We start from the raw sequence: 17,587 nt of genomic DNA on the forward strand, positions 1-17,587 counted from the left end.
TAAGCTGTCTTCAATTACATTTTTTTTGCTAGCAGGATCTGGAGCTATTTTTTAATACATTTGTTATAAAAATACTGAACAGAGGGCTTACAGTTACATGAGTAATGAGTACATTTCCTTTTGAGCATTGATGCCTCCTCCTTTTATATTCCCTTACCCTTCCTTCCCCACCTACCCAACTACCCCACCCCACCCTGAACTTGTAAAAGTTGTTTTCAACATAGTGTCTTGTACATCTTTTTTTTTATTGTATTTTATTTTATTTGAGAACATACTGTACAGAGGGGCTACAATTACATGGGCAGGATAATGCATACATTTCTTACCAAGCATTGCAGCCTCCTCCTTTGTTTACCCTTCACTTCCCTTCCCCGCCTCCCCCCTCCCCCCACCCAATTTTACCCCCCTCCCCCCACCCAATTATACCCCCCTCCCCCCCACACCTAAATTGTAAAGCTGGTTTTGACATGACATTTTGTACTTCTCATTGTTGCAACAGGTCCACCTGAATCCTTAAACGACTTGTTTGTCCCCTTCTCCTCCACATGTTATACTGACATCAAATATAGTGAAAGCGGGGGTTACACTGTGAGGGAGGGACATACAAAGCAACAAAGAAATAATCTTATAAATGCATTAGAAACACATGCATGAAAGAAACGAAAACATTAAAATACATATAATGTGATGTTAGGAAAATGAACCCTTAAATATGTCTTGTACATCTTTATACCTTGAAACCCCAGTTTCATCAGTACATGTATATATCATACTTCCTACCTTCTTCAGTTTCTCTCAGAACATAGATTCTGGGTTTCCTTATTGTAGCAAGTGTCATTTGGTTGTTAAATGGGTAATCACTGAGGAAGGTTGTTTTTGAGACATTCTACTGGTAAAGGACAGTGGGAAGTTAAATTGGGTAGAGGGAGGAGAAATTGAAAATACCAGCTGGATCTTTGTAGCTGGCCTACCCTTGAAGACTAGATTAAAATTGAAGCATGAGACCAGGGCTTTGTAGCACTTTCTCAACCAGTCATAACATTCAGGACGTAACCTCCAATATACACGTGTGAGAGACTAATATCTATGTTTGTTTAAGAATATGTCCTAAGAAAGAGTATGACTTTCAGCATCAGCAGGCACTGTGGCTGGTGGATAATGCAATATGAGCTCTGGTTCACAAACGGAGATAGGACAATAGACTGCCCTGGGTTTCCTGGAAACTAAAGCATGAAGGACTTAAACAGGGTTATTGATCTTCATCCTGCCAGTTCATCAGTCACGGTTATCTCCTGTTGGAATATTTTCCCTACTGTTTTTCTTTTCTCAGTTCTTATATTTGAGTCTTATTAGATGCCATGTGCAATATTTATTTGTTCATTGAAAAATGTCATCAGATTTTTTTATTTTTTAATTTTTTTTGGTCATGGGGCTTGAACTCTGGGTCTGGGCGTTGTCCCTCAACTCTTCAGCTCAAGGCTAGCGCTCTACCATTTGAGCCATGGTGCCACTTCTGGTTTTCTTGTGGTTTATTGGAGGTAAGAGTCTTATGGACTTCTGTGCCCGGGCTGGCTTTGAACCGCAATCCTTAGGTCTCAGCCTCCTGAGTACCTAAGATTACAGGTGTGAGCCACTGATGCCCAGTTTACCAGAAATTGTTATTTTTTTTCCTTCCTTGAAAATACATGTTGTTTGTTTGCTCTTTTACAATTTGTAGATAGAATTAATAATGGCCTGAAAATACCTCCATTATGGTTAGTCTAATACAATACAGAGAACATTAAAGGTTAGATATTTATAGACCCCAAAGTCTTGGTAGCCTGAGTTACATAATATGTTTTATAGATTGATATATAAATAATAGATATCAGTGAACAATGTGTGATCAATGAAAATCATATTCTTCCAGGCCTAAGGAAAAATGTCACATAAGTAGTGTCCTAGGCATAGATGCAAAGCTTTGAGCTACTCATGAAGAGGTCCTCAGACAAACTAAAATAAAAAAAAAATGTTCCACTAAAACCAGGGAAAGGAGGACTAAAATGTTGAAAAATACCCATAACAAGAACATCAATAAGAGGCTATAATGCTATCCCAGTTTAAAGGAAGCTATAGAATATAGAGAGATCAGAAATAATCTCCTCCCTGGCATAGGCTAGTGAGGGAAAGGTGATATAGAGGATATTGTTGGGACCGTGAATAAAATTGGAATTCCAACAGCAGACTGGCCAAATGTATTTACATAAAATACAGTGAACTTGTTAGTTGAATTAGGGTTGTGGTAGACTATCATTCTTTTAACGTGAATGGTAAAATATTTAAAATAAAAATTGTAAGTTTGAAATTGCCTTAAATGAGGGAAAATTGTGTACACACTTGTGTGAATAACAGTAAGCTTGACTTAAGTTGTATATAGATCAATCATTTTACTTTTGTTCAGTTGTATATGTAGGATACTAGGATACTAGGATACTAGGTAAAGGTGAGACTTTGTCCTGGAGAAGGTGAGAAGCTAAAGGGGATATATTTTAAAGGCACTAGTCATATGACTTGTTTAAATAAGTTAGGATTAAGAGAATAGAGAAATATATAAATGTCCATATATTAAAAAGTTGCATTCTGAAACTTAGTACAATACTTCCTTTTTCAAAGTCTTAAAATACTGACTGAAATCTCATCTCTTCTAGTAAAATTCTCTTTGCCACCCACCTGAACTGCTCCAGTTTCTCTGCCCTCAGAATACTATGAACTATAAATTCATAACTGACTTCCAGTGGAAAGAATAACAAATTCCATAGTCATGTATCTATACTTTTATACCTTGTGTGTGTATCTCTATAATTTTATACCTAGTCTGTTCATTTCTACTATATATACATGTACTTGTATATACATATATTAGAGATATGAGCATCATTTATTTATTGTTTAATATGCATATTATATTTCACAGGATATTCACTGTACTCATTCCTGAGTTGACTAATTTAGGTTTGCCTCTTTCTTCTCTCTTCAATCTTGATTTCTATTTTGTATCTTGATATCTGGTGTAGATTCTTAGTGTTGATTCTCATCAGCTGAGAAAAATATCACCACAGTGATATGAAGCCTCAGTTCATTCTCAGTTCTCATCATCCTTCCTTGTGATCTTGAGTTCTAGTTTTCTTCCATCTTTATGGAGATGATTTCTACATATTTATTGTTTGGTTTATATATCTCAGCATTGAAGCAATTTTTTCAACCATCAGCCACTTAGGCGACTAATGATGCTCTGTCCCTCTCATCCACAATTGGGCTACAACAGTTCCTAAAGCTACATTGACCTTAGTATCTACAAGCAGAGGGCATCTGCCAACCATGAAAGAGTCCTGAATGGTGAAGTGGACCTGTATACAGGGAAGAAACATATAACTATTTTGAATTGAGTGTGTGTGTGTGTGTGTGTGTGTGTGTGTGTGTGTGTGTGTGTGTGTGTGTGTGTGTACATGTGTGTGCACACATGCCTGTTCTGGGGCTTCAACTCAGATCTTGGTGCAGTACTTGAGTGACAGCTCTACTTTCAGCTTTTTGGTGGTTAATTGGAGATAAGAGTCTGATGGAGTTTCCTGCCCAGGCTGGCTTTGAACCATGATCCTCAGGTCTCAGCAACCCAAACAGCTAGGATCACAGGCATGAGCCATGGATGCCTGGCTAGACTTCTTTGATTATTTGAAAAGAACATTGGCATAGCATTTTCAGGCAGAAGGAGAATTAAGAGTCCTTTGTATCACCATATGTAAGAGTAACATATGATGGCAATATTGAATAAAAAGTAAATCCTTTGGAGCTAGAAATTAGGTGTATATGTATGTCTGGACATGTCTGCACACACAAACAGATGCATTTATTCTAATGTTCTCTAAAACATATATTACATAATTATATAAGCTGAAGAAACTGATTTCACTTATCTTAGTGACATTTATCACTTATCTTCATTTCTGATAATTGCCCAATATTCAGAGTTAATTTTTTTGTAATCATGTTTTTATTTTTTGAAATACTAAATTTGATTTTTAAAAAGCATTTGCCCATATGTAAAATGTAGATTTATTCTAATGTTAAATTATATTTTTATCTTTTTCATTTAACCTTTTGTTCCACAATTTCAAAGTATGATTTTCTTCTTGATATTTAATTTAGACCCAACTACCTTTGTTATTTGTTTTAAAAAACAGCATATTTCTTGAGAATATGGAACTATCAGAATAGGTTAGAATCTCTCTCTCCTTTGGTGGTACTGAAGTTATAACTCAAATCATCCCTCAATAGAATCTGAGACTGGGGACCGAACTTCTATACACAAACTTACGTTTTTAATTTTTTTGAAGGGGAGAGGAGTCATTTCATATCCACTACATAATGGTATGTTTCTTTTTAGTCATCCTAATAGAATGGAATAGAATTTCATGGTTCATACACACTAGCACACAACTTATTGACTCCATCTTTTAACTACTTATAAATTCACATTTCATCTCCGCCTGGTATTAGCCATCAAAGATAACATTGAAAAGGTCTAACTTCTGCTCGAAAGAAGCTCAATGTTCATTAAGGAGTAGAGGCCAACTAAAGACTCTATTAAGTAATCTATTCTGTTCAATATAAGTGCATAGGATTGGACAATCAATCCAGCTGTAGTATAAGTAAGACTTTCTTTATGTGGTGATATTACCTACATCTTGAATTGGAAGATGAATTTTACTGTAAAAATTAGTTGGTAGGGTAAGTTAAGGTCATTCATGGGAAAAGGATTATAACCTGTGGCACAGTGTGAGATCCAAAAGTAATTTAGAGTAGAACATAAGGAGAACAATCGCAAGAAAAATGAGCCTAAGTCCTAGTGTAGTACTGTAAGGAATCAGAACTTTCTAAACTACAGTACAGTAATTTACAGTTTTAAATGGAAAAATAGTAGAGATTTGTATATAAACTGTGATCATTGAAAACACTTCAAACAGATGTCTGTGATCTAATTTTCATATATATCTAACCTTTATCTTGCTTAACTATATATGTCATGCCTGTTTTGATAATTTAACTAGAAAGTGTTTAGTCACCTGTGTGTGTGTGCATGTGCGCATGTGTGTCTGAGTTTGTAAATCAACATCCATAAAAGACTTCCATCATAAAAAAATTAATAGATTCACAGAGGTCATTGACAAAGGCCACATGGATTTCTTGAATCATCTAGTCATATTATGAGTTCTTTGAGTGATGGTATATATATAACCAACTATTCATCCTTGGGATTATCAGGTTGCCTTGAGCATGGGTGTTAAGAAATATTTGAATGTAGGAATGACTTAGAAACTGGAAACCCAAGAATTATAGGAAGGTAGTCTCAGTGATTTGGGTTTATCCCTGTGTTCTGTTTCCTATTCATCAGAAGACTCTGTCCCTTCTGTCAGTGCAGCATTTGTTTTTGTCACATGGTTTATCAATGTTGCTAATGAGCTGCTAACGATCTGCCAATACTTGTGAAATACAGAAGGAAAAGACCAGACATGCTGCTTAAAGAAATATGCAGCAGTGATCTTTCCTGTTTCTTTCATCTGTCCCTAGATGTGTTGTTTATGTTACATATGAAAAAATCACAGGCTTACTCTCTATGACTTGACTAGACTATAACTTCATTATGAGTTACTAATGTAGACTAATGTAATTCATCAAAGTAAAATGCATTCACTGGTTAGGTTGGAATCTTGTTTTATTATTTAACTTTGATATGTATTATTTGTGTGAACTTGACCTATTTCCTCTACATTACTAATCTTAAATGTACCATAGGAATAATCATCTCCAAGGCTTTCTGGGAAGGATGAAACACAAATCACATACATAAAGCATACATGTCCTTTTCTCATAAGCAAAGACTTTTATCATGCAAGGTAGCTCTTTTATGTATATATTTTTCTACTTTAGTGAGTTATTCACTATAAACTGAATTTTAATTTAGGGCTAAAGAAAAAAATTCATTGAAATCTTTGTTCTTCACAAGATAGCAGGGTAGCTTTAAGTTGCTTACAAATAGGTGATTGCTCATTAAGTTTAATGCAGGATTAAAATTAAGACTGTGGAGATTTGAGAACATCTCATGTAGATCAAACTTCATTTCCAGGACTCCTTTGCTTCTGTCTGGTCCATTTGAGTGCTGTGACCAATGAACTGTGGATTCAAGTGTAACATATCACTTCCTGTTTGGGCCAGTGGATCACTTCAATGCAGTTACACAGCCACTTCCTTCTTCTACCCTGTCCATGGAAGATGCTGAAGGTTCCAGAGGGTATATAGCAACAGGATAACCACACATTAGCACTGACCCAATTTTGCTAACCCTCCCTGGGAAAGCACAATAACAAGTGAGACATATTTAATGTCTTTAAGTTTCTGGGATCCAGGATCTAATCTATTATTACATAATCAGTCAAGTCAAATTAAATCCTTCCTAAAATAAACCTTTCTTTTAGAAAATGATTGTTATCCTAATTCTTTACACAAAAGTATTGCAGTAAAGAAACTAAAAATCTAGTGCCTATGTAACCATAAGTAGGTGCACTCATTGTTCATAAATTAGTTAAACTACATCTCAAGTAAACCCTTTATGCTATTGTTATATTATTTATTTATTTATTTTTATTATGTATTTTATTGTAAAGATACCGTATAGAGGGGTTACAGTTACATGAGTAAGGTAATGAGTGCATTTCCTATTGAGCATTGTTACCCCCTCCTTTGTTTCTCCCCTACCATCTCTTCCCTCACCACCTCCTCAACTCCTCCTTCCCCCAACCCAAAGTTGTAAAGTTCATTTTCAACGTAGTTTCTTGTACATCGCATTGTTACAATGGGTCAACCTGTATCCTTGTTTCAGGATTTTGTTATTTTCTTTCCCTACCCCAAATTAGAAAAATGTATATACAAACTGCAGGGAACCAGGATCAAATACAGTGAAAACAGGGGTTAGACCATGGGGGAAGAACACACAAAGAAACAAAAAAAAAATCACATAGTACATTAAAAACAAAGATAATACATCTTGTGTCACTCTCTTGGGGTTCATTTAGCTTACATCATCTTATATGGTCATATGTACATAACTTTTGACCTTTCTGCTTGTTTGTGGGAGTGTAAACTTGTTCAAGCACTTTGGAAAATAATACGGAGCTTCCTCAAAAGACCACACATAGAGCTCCCCTATGACCCAGCAATTCCACTTTTGGGCATTTACCCAAATGATCACAATCAAATCCATAGTAAAGCTACCAGCACAACTATGTTTATTGTAGCATTATTCACCATAGCTAAGATATGGAACCAACCCAGATGCCCCTCAGTAGATCAATGAATCAAGAAAATGATATATATGTATATGCATCTATATGCATATAATACATATATGCATCTATATGCGTAATATACATATACATATATAAATGGAATTCTATGCCTCCATTAGAAAGAATGATACCACCCATTTGTTAGGAAATGGAAAGACTTGGAAAAAATTATACTAAGTTGAGTAATGCGTAATATACATATACATATATAAATGGAATTCTATGCCTCCATTAGAAAGAATGATACCACCCATTTGTTAGGAAATGGAAAGACTTGGAAAAAATTATACTAAGTTGAGTAAGCCAAGCCCAAAGAAACATAGGTCCCATGGTTTGCCTTATTTGCTATATCTAGTATTTATTATGAGTCAAGCAGAAAAGGTCAGATAAGGTGATGTTAGGAAAATGAACCCTTAGATATGTATTTAAATGTGTTTTTTTTCTTTCATGCATTTGTTTCTAATGCATTTATAAGATTATTTCTTTGTTGCTTTGTATGTCCCTCCCCCACAGTATAACCCCTGCTTTCACTGTATTTGATGTCGGTCTAATTTGTGGAGGGGAAGGGGAAAAACAAGTCGTTTAAATAAGGATACAGGTGGACCTGTTGCAACAATGAGAAGTATAAGTTGTCATGTCGAAAACGAACTTTACAACTTTGGCTGGGGGGGGGGGTAGGAGTGGGGGGGAGGCGGGGGGGGGAGCTGGGAAGGGATGTGAAGGAGAAACAAAGGAGGAGGCAACAATGCTTGATAAGAAATGTACTCATTATCTTGCCCATGTAATTGTAACCCCTCTGTACAGTATGTTCACAATAAAAAATAAAAAAATGATATATATGTATACGCATCTATATGTACATATACACATCTATATGCATATAATACATATATGCATCTATATGTGTAATATGTAATATACATATACATATATAAATGGAATTCTATGCCTCCATTAGAAAGAATGATACCACCCCATTTGTTAGGAAATGGAAAGACTTGGAAAAATTATATTAAGTGAAGTAAGCCAGACCAATGAAACATAGGTCCTATGTTTTCCCTTATTTTTAATAACTAGTATCTGTCTAGGATAATCTTATATTTTTATTATTACAAATTTTACAGTTTCCTACAGTATTTCCCACATTCATTACACATCATGATCTTAAAATAATTTTTAAATGTATTAAAAATAACACTGAGGAGGCTGAGATTTAAGGATCATGGTTTGAAGCCAGCCCCAACAGCAAGTCTGTAAGACTATTTAATCATGAAAAACCTGGAAGTGGAGCTGTACCTCAAGTGGTACAGAGTGCTAGACATCAGCATCAAAGCTCAGGGACAGCACCCAAGTCCTGAACTCAAGTTCAGGACCATCACAAAAAACATTAGTGATTCCCAATAGTATTTCCCACATCATGATAATCTTAAAATACGTGGTATCTAGGATCCTATCTTAGCCCTAAATAATTTTAATTGCCTGAGGAGGAACTAGAGACTCTAGTTTTGTAAAAGGCACTTTAAGTGAGTCCTTAAATCAGGAGGATTTGAAAATCATTTTTACAGGGATTTCAGGAATGAAAATGAGAATTTGATGAATTGTTAGTGCAACAGTAGTTATGTGGTTTATGAAATGGTGCTAAGATGAAAAGGAATAAATACTTGAAATCATTTAGTACTTGAAGTTGTCTATATGAAAAATAGTTAACACATTAGACATATACAATTAATGTGGTATGGTTAAAATTAGCATTCAGATACCTTCTTTTATGCTTTCTTTTTATTGAAATTATTTTTATTATCTTTAGTTGTACAAATGAGTTGTCATTCAGTAAGTTTATGAATATAGTGCACCTTAATTAATGCCAATCCTTTTATTAATCTTCCCATTTCTCCCAACCCATCACCTCACCTCAATTTTCATAATTTCATAGCGTATGCACGGTATATTATGAGGACATTCTCCATCTATTTTCTGCCTTCATTTTTCTTTTTTGGCCTTGACCACCCCTAACACCTTTCAAGTGTTCTGGTATGCATTTTGTTGGACTGTGAGTTAGATTATTTTTTAAAGAATGACATCCTTTGACTTCTCCTCTGAAAATACCATACTTTAGATAATATCTTTGTGTGTACTTGTATATGAGCCAGTTTGTACTTGTACATGTGTAAGTTAATTCTAGCTGCTTTTTTAAACCTTTTTTTAAAAAATTTTAATACATTTTTAATTGCAAAAATACTGTATAGAGGGGTTACAGTTACATGAGCAAGGTAATAAGTGCATTTACTTTCAAGCATTGTTTCCTCCTCCTTTGTTTTACCCTACTATCCCTTCCCTCCCACATCCACAACTATACTCCCCATCCTCCCATTCCCCCCCACACCCCTACCTAAATTGTAAAGTTTGTTTTCAACACACTGTCTTGTACATCTCATTGTTGCAATGGGTCAGCCTGTATCCCTATTTAAGCATTTTGTTTTATTCTCTTCCCCTTCCCAAATTAGAGAAGTGTATATACAAGATGCAGGGCACTGACATCAAATACAGTGAAAACAGGGGTTATATAGTGTGGGAGGAAAATACACAGAAACTAAATATCATCTTACTATTTTCATGGTATAGATGAGGAACCCTAGTCTGTGATGCTGTTTGATTTCATGTTCACATAACTAAAAGATTTTTCTGAAGTGGTAAAGCAGAAGACAATTGGAAAAGTAGAACCATTTACATGTCAAAATGTCTTCATTTCTGTTGTGTTAATTAATCGATTAATTTCCTAGTTTGGACATTGTCTCAATGAAAGTTAGCTTCTCAAGAAGTGCTTGAAAGGTGATTATTTCCTGAAATGAAATGTATTCTGTGTGTGTGTGTGTGTGTGTGTGTGTGTGTGTGTGTGTGTGTGTTTCTGTCTGTCTCCTTCCTCCCTCCCTACCCACTTTCCTTCCTTCCTTCCTTCCTTCCTTCCTTCCTTCCTTCCTTCCTTCCTTTCCTCCTTCCTTCCTTCCTTTCCTCCTTCTTTCCTTCCTTTCCTCCTTCCCTCCCTCCTTTCCTCTTTCCTTCCCTCATTTCTCTCTTTCTCTCTCTGTCTCTCTCTCTTTCTCTCTTTTTTTCCCACGCTCTGAGTTAGTTGCAGGTTCTCTCTCTTAAAAAATATGTGGGTTTGAGGTTGATTTCTGAGTTTCACTATCATTAAGTAATATGGTGATAATATGTAAGCTTATTTCATTACACTGTGTGAGGATGTATTGTATGATTTTTAAAAAAGCCCATAGAATGCTGGCATGTAGTAGATACCCAATTCTTTCCTGACTCTGACACTCTGACATCCTACAGCAAGCTACTTTCTGTCTGACAGTGAAACACAAGACCTAGATATAATGTTTTCTTTACCACATTACCTATTTTCTTTACCATATTTCCTATATGCCTTGTTTACAATAATTGAATAAATTATATTGAATCACAGAGGATGAATAGTGGTTCTCAAACTTCTCAATGCACCAGAACTCCCTGGAGCTATTACTACAGCACAGATTTCTGGGCTCTATCCTCAGTCTCTTACTATGTGAGTCTGTATGATGCTGATGCTAATGCTGTAGGGGCTACTGATTTGGACTATATTTTGGAATAGAATGGACAATCAAATTAGATTATGAAGGACCTTGACAAAATTCTAAGGAAAATGGGCTTCCTGTTGAGTATCTAAGTAATAACACTGACAAACAAGTCAGTGAAACCACTCCATAAGAATTTTTTTCAGCAGCCTGTAATGCTTGGATTTGGGCCTATTGTATTCTTCAAAATTGTCTGTTATTACATTCTGAGAGAAACACTCCTTATTCATTAACTCTGTGACTCTGAGTCTCTTTATGTGACTCTGTGTCACTATCAGTATGACTTGACATTTCTCTGTTCTTAGAATAATGGTTAAGTTTGACCAATAATTAAAAATAAAATCAACTGGTGTAGTTTTAAAATGCAGGTTTCTAGGCCTTGCCAGGGAATTTGATCCAATAAGATTGGCAGGGAGCCCAGAATTCTACCTTTTCTGGCACTTACAATGCCCTTGATGCAGATGATTGGTGTACCACATGTGAGAAATGATTATTTTTTGGTCCAAATTCTATCAGCAATGGAAAGAAAACTGACTGTTGTATCTTTTCATTTTCAAAATGTAATTTTATTATTAGATGACCTTTCAGTCCAATTTGTTACATTTCATTAAAATTTGTTTGGTCTATGTCTTTTTCCAATTTCAGCATTTGGTAGAAGGCATTTATAGAAAAGGGACTTAAAAGTAATTTAGCCACCAGCTCAGCTAAATTAATTTAGGGAGAGTTTAGTAAACAGCCTTTGCATTCTGTACTTAAGTGATCAATTTCAACACCTGCTTTTCCTTCCAGATGGAGTTAATTAACATTAAAATGATTGCCTATAGCAGAGACTTCCTTGATAATTTACAGCACCCCAGCTGTACCCAGCTTCCCTCCTGAAAACTGAAACAATAACCTGTATGAGAAGGGAACTTATCATTGACCCATTCCAAGGTGCATGTATCAGTTTGGTCTTCTAAGCATTGTCACACATGGAATCTAGTATTCTCATAACTACCTTGAGGAATAGGATACTTACACACGACCTAAAGATCAAACAGGTTGCATGATTCTTTGCTTGATTCTTAATCAGCAAGGGATAGAGGGAGAATATGAATGCAATTGAGTCAAAGTTCACACACTCAAGGTCACACTGGGTTTGGCTTAGACTGAGGGGAAAATTGGAAAAGAATTTCCTAGGAGGTTTGAGACTACTTTTGGGTTGGGGTGGGTTATACTGAGGAATAAGTTACCGTACATATTATGCAGTTACAATCAAGATAGGTGATAGAAACAGACACACATATATGTATCTAAAATGTATAGCATACCCCAGTGTGACATGGTAACATGTCAATGTTTTCTTATTACACTTTGTCATGTAGAATGAAAAATAAAGTGTCAGACAATAGGCTATGAAGAGCTGAAAAGCAGCAAAAAATGTATAAAATTATCATTATAATAGAGTCTAAGTACAAAGTACAAGAACAAGGTACAGGAAGATACTGTGAGTACAAAAAAGGAAGGAAGATGCAGTAATAGATTTTATTTTGGAATGGGGTCAGTCCTGATGCTTGAACTCAGGGCCTAGGCGCTTTGAGGCTAGCATCCTAACACTTTGAGCCACAATTCCACTTCCAGTTTTCTGGTGGTTAATTGGAGATAAGTCTCAGAGCCTTTCATGCCCAGGCTGGCTTCGAAACACAATTTTAAATCTCCAGTCTCTTACGTAGCCAGGATAACAAGTATGAGTCACCAACACCCATCAGTAGTAGACTTTTTTTTTTTTTGGTCAGTCATGGGACTTGAACTCCTGGCCTAGGCACTGTCACAGAGCTCTTCAGCTCAAGGCAAGCGCTTTACCATTTGAGCCATAGTGCCACTTCCTGTTATGGTTAATTGGAAATAAGAGTGTCATGGGCTTTTCCTGCCCAGGCTGGCTTTGAACAGTGATCCTCAGATAGCAGCCTCCAGAGTAGCTAGGATTACAGACCAGAGCTGCTGGTACCCGGGTTAATAGATTTTTTTTTTTATGTCACAAGTTTCTCATACTTCTCATTAAAGCTTTCCAGAATCTTCATTTTAATGAGACATTTGTGACTTAGATTGTTCTTTTTAAAAAAGCTTCTTAAGTAAGTTCTTAAAAAAAAAAGCTAACCTCTCAGCTTCTTTTTAATGATACTCTATCTCATGGTAACAATCTAATTTAAATATTACAATTCAAAAACTATATAAAAAGGGCAGCATGAAATGCTGTGTGCCTCTCAGATTTTGTGCATAACTGCATTTAGAACAGTGTCCATCATAATCATCTTATGAAAATTGTCTTAGAGAAAATGAGAAACACTATTCTGCAAAGTATTGCTTGGTAATTGAGACTATTAAGGAATGGAGTTAAATTTCTACTCTAGTGGAGATTTATTATAGATAGATATATACCCATATACATTTGATCTCTCTCCATGTAACTTTGTGTACACAGAAGTACACATATCCATGACCAAATATCGCTGTGTACAATAGGGCAATCTATAAAGTTACCTACGACATTTAATTAGCAAACACAGAACCATTGTTTGAGTAGGAATTGTACAGGTCGGTTCCAGTCTGTCCCAAGGGCCAACCATGATCTCAACTTCTACAAACCTTGTTTATGGGTGATAAAGCCATTATTATTATATACTGTTGACTGGTTGACACTGCACTCACAGGAAACAACACAACATCTGGCACTTGATCCAAGCAAATTCATAACGTCTATTTTCTCCTCAAAGGCACAACACAGTACTTGGAAAAACTAGACAAAATGTTATCACACTAGAGGAACATTTTAAAAAGAAAAATCATCAAGAACAATGAGAAGCAGGTGACACGAAGGAGAAAAATGACACTTGTTTCTAGTATGAGAGAGAAAAAACAAAAAAGAAGAACAGCAATAGCACTAATATGTATGTCAGCAAACTCAGAATTTCACTTATCTTAAAAATGAGCAAAGATAAACTAAGATATTTGGGGGGTTTTTTGGTTACAACTAAATTTTATTCAGCATGAAAATCACACATTTAAACAGATAACAATGATTGTAAATATATATATATACATATATATATATATCCTACCTAATTGTGTGTGTGTGTGTGTGTGTGTGTGTGTGAGAGAGAGAGAGAGAGAGAGAGAGAGAGAGAGAGAGAGAGAGAGAGAGAGAGAGAGAGAGAGAGAGAGAGAGAGTGAGAGTGGGATTTTATCTCAGGACCTCTTACTTGCTGGGCAGGTTCTCTACTGTTTACTTGGCAGGTGTTCTACCCCTGAGCCATGACTCCAACTCTTTCATGCTCTGGTTATTTTTAAGATGGGGTCTCACTTGTTTTTCCAGGCACCTGTCTGGGTCATGATCCTACTTTTGTTGGCTTCCTTATAGTATTTGAGATTATAAGCATGTATTACTATGAAGTACTTCTTCCCTCCAGATTTCAGTCTTGCAGACTTTTCTGTCACAACTGTACTAGGATTATGGTCCTTCTGATCTCACCCTGTAGCTGGGCTGAGAGGGGTGGGGCCACTGTGCTGACAAGAGTGGGCCACTGTGCCCTCTATTGATTGAGAAGGTGTACAAAGGTGATTCTCCAGATCTCTGCCACCAAAGTACTACCTAGAACTAAAAGTGTGAGCCACAGGGGCCCAGTTTACTTTGAGATTTTTAAATGTAGTAATATCTGAGGGACAGTAAGTTAACTCTTAACAACAGAATATTTTATCTGTGTGTATATTTAAGTTGGAAATAATTGTAATAAAGAACTTGATTCCATAATTCTATTTACAATGAGACCAGTTTACCTGATAGTGTCTATTGATTCTGGCTTCCAATTCCATGGGAATACTTTTAGAATTTCCTAAACTTTTCACAGTAGTTTGAAACCAAGAGGAGAGCAAAACTTCTCTTGGAATGGCTCAAGATAAACTTTGGTATTTAATATTGAAGAATTTTATATGCATCTTAGCTCCCAATATTGTTTCATTATTGAAAACTCTGAAGCAAAGGTAGGAGATTTTAGGCAAGTGTTGCTTATTATGTTTTAAAGTTCTTAATAGACCAGGTTTATTTCATGACTGATAGGTTCCTTAGCTGTGGACACACAGCAAGCACTTCCAACAGTGTCTATTGTCACATATTCCAGCTGATTAACATTTCCTGAATTAATTCTGCTTCAGAACTCATCGCAAGACTTGCTCTTCTTGATGTGCATCTAGAAGCAACTGAGGTGCCTCATTGTACATGATATTCATCTCCTCAAACCACTGGGAAAATGTGGGTTTAGCCAGAGCTGAAAAAGAAGACCCCCAAATACACAATATCTCTTAACAATTAGTCTTGGAATGATCACATTCTCAATGTTAATTTAATAAAAGGGCAAAGCAAGAAATTAGAGCTCAATCCAAACCAAGGGCAGGGAGGAATACCCTCTTCATCTTTAGAGGGATCAATGACAAAGTTGTGGTTATCAGAAAGGAGGAAGAATTGGGTCAATTGCTTTAGTCTACTATGCTGCTGTATGGTACTGAGCTAATCCAGTTTACCTGCCATAATACATACAATACATTCCTTTCTTCTTCCTGAACTCTTTTTTCTTGGCCTTCTCTGATAATATAAATGAAGGTAATAAAGATTGCAGAATTAAGTAAATTGTTCAAATCTACTCAGGAAGGAGAAGTATCAGTATCCATGTGAAACCTCACCTTTCTTTAGAACTGAGCTCTAATCTAAAGCACTATTTTGTTCAAGAGAATGTCAAGTGTATAATCCTGATTTGTGCTCTCTCTCTCTCTCTCTCTCTCTCTCTCTCTCTCTCTCTCTCTCTCTCTCTCTCTCTCTCTCTCTCTCTCTCTCTCTCTCTCTCTCTCTGCTTTATGTTTATTTATGGAATTAGTCACCTAAAATTACTTCTCTCTTCTTTCATTTTCCTCTCATTTTTCCCTTGAACACTCAATTTAGAATTCCAAACCACCTTTCTCTTGCTTTACCTCTTCCTCTCATCCCCTCACCTTGCACTTTTTGCCATACCCACCACTGTAACCCCACAAATTACTGCAATTATTCTGACTATTACTTTTTATTTCTCACCCATCAGTAGACTTTAAAGTTAAGAAAGGATATTTTTGGCTCAACAATCAACTTGAAAAATATTCATCATTCACAAATGTTTGTTGATCCAAAGGATTATTTGTCCGTGTGAGCAGCATGGGAATGTCCATCTTGTTTGGGATGAATCCAGGATCTGCAAGTAACAACCTTCCTGACTTGGAGTAGTTTACTGTTTAAGAGCCATACTTTCCTCCAAAACAATGAACAGACTGTAAAGGTCTCATGAAGCAAACTTTTTACAGTTTCGTGGTTAATGGAAATTTAGAAATCTGGTCTCTGCCATTAAGAATTAGGATTAGGAATGCCCCATCAAAGCACATTACATAGGTTCTGACCATTTGATTCCAATTGCCTTTCCTGGATGCATTTATAACTTCTCTTAAAAGGGACAAATACCATTCAAAATGAGTTTTCTCCTTCCCAACCTGTGGGCACTTACTTTTTTCTTCATTGCAAACATGTGATGTGAGAGGAGCAATAGCTCCTCTCTTTGCTAGCAGTAAGCTTGTCTGGGGAAGCAGGAGACTAAATTAGTGACCAACCAGATCAACCATATTCAAGTGGCAGAGAAAGTCCATGTTGAGTGGCCACAATGCTTTAATTAGAGTTAATGTGGTCACAAGAGTTATTGGGGCCACTCTGCAGATGAGGAGGGGAACAGGAAGTCCATTTCCAAGAGGAAAGTCAGACATTTAAATGCTCTGCTATATTCACATAACTCTGAAACATATTCAGTCAGGCACTGATGGCTCATACCTGTAATTTTAATTACCCAGGAGTCTAAGATCTGAGGATTGCAGTTTGAAGCCAGTCCAGGCAACATAGTACTATAAGACCCTTATCTCCCATTAACTAACAAAAAGTTGGAACTGAAGCTTTGGCTAAAGTGGTAGAGTGCCAAAACTGAGTAAAAGAAAAAAAAACCATAGAAACAAAAAATAAATGAAAATGTGAGGCCTCAAGTTCAAGCCCGATTATGGCAAAGAAAAAAATTCTAACTATGAGTCACTCAGTTTTGTATTTTGGACCTTTACATTTTAATTATTTTTTTATTTCAGTGTCAAATTTGTTTGGAGATGTGTGCCAAGACATAAACTGTCTGGTAAGTGCCTCTGTGTTTCTTCATATGGCTGGTTTTTAAATGGATATTCTATATTTGGCTTTCTGGATCTCAAAGTTAGAAGCCAACAATGCTGTGCTTTCAGAACGGGAAAATTTTTGTAGTTCTCCAACAAATACAGCACAGAAGGATATGCTTTATCTTCTCTAGAACATATGAGTATTAAATGGTAGAAGATATTTAATTTAAGTCATTTGGAAAACTCTTGAGTGAGGTGTTAGTTACATCATATTTTAAAAACAAATGAACTGCTTATGAATAATGGGAAACTAACAGTGAAACTAGCTTGAAGGAAACTCTACATTATTAATTTTTGTAAACATTGCAATTGCTTACATATTACAATGCATATTTT

The 17,587-nt window shown here is 36.0% G+C and overlaps 1 long non-coding RNA gene across 1 annotated transcript in view; it reads left to right on the plus strand.

The window, feature by feature from the left end:
* Positions 1-17,189: 17,189 nt before the first annotated feature.
* Positions 17,190-17,587, plus strand: part of LOC138836158 (uncharacterized) — a 1,179,723-nt gene continuing 1,179,325 nt past the window's right edge. Inside the window, exon 1 of the long non-coding RNA XR_011374920.1 lies at positions 17,190-17,214. This is a non-coding gene — a long non-coding RNA (uncharacterized lncRNA). The remainder of the gene's footprint in view (positions 17,215-17,587) is intronic.

Source organism: Dipodomys merriami, unplaced genomic scaffold (assembly GCF_024711535.1).
Source record: "Dipodomys merriami isolate MVZ:Mamm:240054 unplaced genomic scaffold, mDipMer1.0.p SCAF_25, whole genome shotgun sequence".
Taxonomy (NCBI): domain Eukaryota; kingdom Metazoa; phylum Chordata; class Mammalia; order Rodentia; family Heteromyidae; genus Dipodomys; species Dipodomys merriami.